We start from the raw sequence: 3,919 nt of genomic DNA, 5'->3' as shown, positions 1-3,919 counted from the left end.
AGATGTTGATTTGTTTTATTTAATGAGTTTAAGTCTTCCGCATTATTTTCTGTTGATATATGTTAAAATGATAAGGGTTAGATTGGTTGGTTCGCTCACATAGGAGGGAAATTGTGGGTGCCAGTCGCGGCCCCGGTTTTGGGTCGTGACACTAGGTTGACCTAATAACCTATAATGAATGAAAGAAAGTTATACTGTAATAGCTTGATGTTGAGACTTGTGTGTCCTTCATGTAAAGCTTGGATTATTAAAAATAAGACCAAGGTTTGAAGCTTGAGATGGTAAGTATCATGGTAGCTTGAGATAGTAAATCTCATAGTAGCTTGAGATAGTAAATCTCACGGAAGCGTGGGGATGGTGATTCCCATGGTAGCTTGGGATTGATAAACGAACTCTCCTCAAGATAGCTTGAAATAGCATGATAAGATTGCATTATAATAACTTGACTTGGTTAGGCCAAAACCATTTCATGCTAGCCTTACGATAGATGACTTATACTCATACCCACTAAATGTTTCGTTGATCATGTACTTCCTCCATTAGAAAACCCCTCTTTGGATCATTTCTCTCTCTCTCTAGTTCAGTAGAAAACATCATTAGTTTCTCTTATAAGCTCATTTTTTATTTTTTTACATTTAACTAGATATCATTTTATATAGATTTAAAATGAATGATCATGACTGGGATATAGGTGCGCTCGTAAGAAGTTAAAATATTAATAAACCTGACAATTGTAGCTCCGAAGTTATACTTGAACTTCTTTAAATGTGTTTGGAATTCGTTTGATGACTTTTTTGCTCCTGACATTACTAATTTTAATGGTTTATCTGAAATTTTCTCTTTACATTTTGATAACTGCTCACTAGAAAAAACCAGATGATCAAGTCATAATCATGAAACAAAATGGTAATCAACAATTGTAATTACATCCCATTCAACCATCTCAATTTATCCAACAAACCTCTTTTCCTCCATCAACAACAACAGCAGAGTGTGTTCCACCAACAACTACAGCAACAAAAGAATGGATTGATCTACAACAACTTAATATAGGGGCTAACAATTATTCTATATTTAATTTTTTCCATGGAGACTCCTTTGATTCAAACTAGAACAAGGTATCCATTCACTTTGTTACATTTTATGTGTGTATATTTATAATTTTGATTTTAGTACTTCTGATTAGAAATTAGAAAAAATCATTCAATAAGGATTACCCATGAATTATTGCATATGACTCACAATTCTGATTTTAGCACTTTTGTTTGAAAGAGGAAAAATCATGGTTGTTTAAGACATATATTTCTCCAGTCTCGTAACCAAGTGAAAAAGGGGATTCTCTTGAAGCATGAATTCTTCTGCCCATGAATCCTTCTTTGCTTTGTTACGCGACTATAGCAATATCTTCTTGCCCTAGGGTCTAATATATGTGTCAAAGAGAGTATTCTCTTGCAACGGATACGGGGCAATCCCTTGAGCCTATTGATTCAATTTCTAGAAAGTCATGTCTCTCTCCTTCACATAAAACACAACCTATGATGATTCAAATCAGACAAAATCAACTAAACTTCATGATAAAAAGAATTTGTATGTTGTAGAGCGTAATGTCGAGGATTAGTATTTAAACATTGATATTTCTTAAGAATGATTAATTAATATAAGATTAAATTGTAGTATAATCTCAATCTAACCAAAGAAAACATGACTATATACTTTAGTAGAAAAGAAAAAAGTGTAAACATGGAGTTATATTATTTTGGCAAAAGGGTCTAGTGAACCCTTGTACTTGTGTTTGTTTGTATTGTGAACTCTTCTACTTATACATTTGTCATCTGGACCCCTGAACCCATCTACACTCAACATTTTAAAAACGTTTTCTGACTTGGCCTCTTATGTGGCAGATACAACCAGGAGGTGTGTGATATACACACCTGAGGACAGTAAAATATGGTTAAAAGGGTTTAATAGCCACATTAGGGTTTTATAAGTCTTCTTTCCCATTTACATTTAACACTATTTTTGAAAAATTTGAGATTTTTCTTGCCTCTTTTTTGATCTTCTTTCTCCAAATTTCTTGTCCATTTTTTTCATCAGTTTAATCCTCTTTTATTTCTATGCATTTCCAGTTAATTGCTTGCTTTATTTTGTGGTTAATCCTATTGTAGTTTTCTACATCATAGGGAAAGTTGTTTTTCTTAGAATCCTATCATTATGAAACATGTAATTGAGAGCATAAAAATAAAATCCCCAAAAAATTTCAAGAATCAGTATAATCAACTAAAAGCCTAAAATTTAAACAAAGAGATAAATAGAATATGAAATCTAGACTAAACAACATACAAATACGAAAATAAGTCACAAAATTTATATACATAAACTATAATTAAATAAAATCAACAAAAATACTCAAGCAATTTTGTGGGAATGAAGAAAAAAACGAGAAAGAAAAAGTAGGTATAGATAGCCTCACATATATAGATGCCTACGATGATGTTACCACACTGTGCTTTTTTGATTTTCATGAAAACAAAGATGAATTCCTTGATTGGTTCTCGTGTTTTTTCTTCAATGAAAAGAGTAGAAAATGTTGCCAAAAAAGTGTAAGGAAGATGAAAGAGAAATGAAATAATATTGTGGGGAAAGTGGTGGTTTTGGTGGCAAAAGGTAAATAAAAATCATAAATGTATTAATTAAATATTATAAAAATTTAAAGATGGCATTAAGTGGTATATATATACACGTGTCTTTTTGTATTATTTTTAAAATTACGTGTCACGCATTTGTGGTACACTCACAATTAAAGGGTAAAAAAGCTGTTAAATATGTTGAGTTTAGGTGGGTTCAGGGTCGAGATGACAAATGAGTAAGTAGAAGGGTTCACAATACAAACTCATACAAGTACAAGGGTCCACCAAACCATTTTACCTAGTACTTTTACATATAATATTATTCTATAATCTTTTCATATACTCCTTATATTCCCATATTAAGTGTAGTTCTTAAGGCAAAGCACACCTATTAAGGAATAATATTCAAAAGCATAGGGTAAATCATAATTTCAACTATTGCCCTTTGTGATATTATAAATATAAGGGAAAATAATGCACAAATACCTCCTTAGACTATTACCAAAATCTCAAAGTCACACCTTAACTAAACTAAGGTCCTATTACCCCCTGAACTTTTTCTTTTCGGTGATTTTGTGCAGCTTTTGGGATTACATGTCATCCAAATATCTCCCACGCACCTCAATTGTGTGGATTTACGGAACGTGCCACATTAGACAAAAGGTGCACAAAATTATAAAAAAAAATAAGTCCAAGGGGGTAGTATCTGTTACGACCCGATTTCAAAAACTGAAGGGTTTCGAAGCCGATTTCGCAACTTTGGCCAATTTGGAAGAGTTTTTTGGAAAATGTTGAATTTAGGAGTCGCCACTTAATTTTTTTAGAAAAAATTAAGAAAACCATTTAAAATGAATTTTAAAATAAAATTAGAGTTGGGTAAGGGTTCAAGTAATTCTCTAAGGAAGGATTTAGGCACCTTAGAGAATCCGCTACCACGCGGTTGACTGACGGATTTTAAAACGGCTAATTTTTAAGAAAGACTTACGAATACTAAAAAATTCTTATTTATTTGTTTCAAACTACTCAAAAATTCATATTGAAAACTTAGATAAAAATCTCTTGATATTTTGCAAGATTTCAAGAATAATCCTAAGACTTAAAACTTTTATCCATAGTCATATTTTGAACCATACAAATAATTCAACACATAAACATGGATTACAAGACTTTGTTCAAAAATTATGAAATGATATTAAAAATTCTCAAGTCATTCATACAAATCATAAGACAAATTAAATACTAATTTAGTTTAAGAAACTTAACAATTTTATCCTATTCAAAAATTTGAAATA

Source organism: Solanum pennellii, chromosome 4 (assembly GCF_001406875.1).
Source record: "Solanum pennellii chromosome 4, SPENNV200".
Classification (NCBI taxonomy): domain Eukaryota; kingdom Viridiplantae; phylum Streptophyta; class Magnoliopsida; order Solanales; family Solanaceae; genus Solanum; species Solanum pennellii.
The sequence above is the reverse complement of the archived record's forward strand: the minus strand, read 5'-3'. Positions refer to the sequence as shown.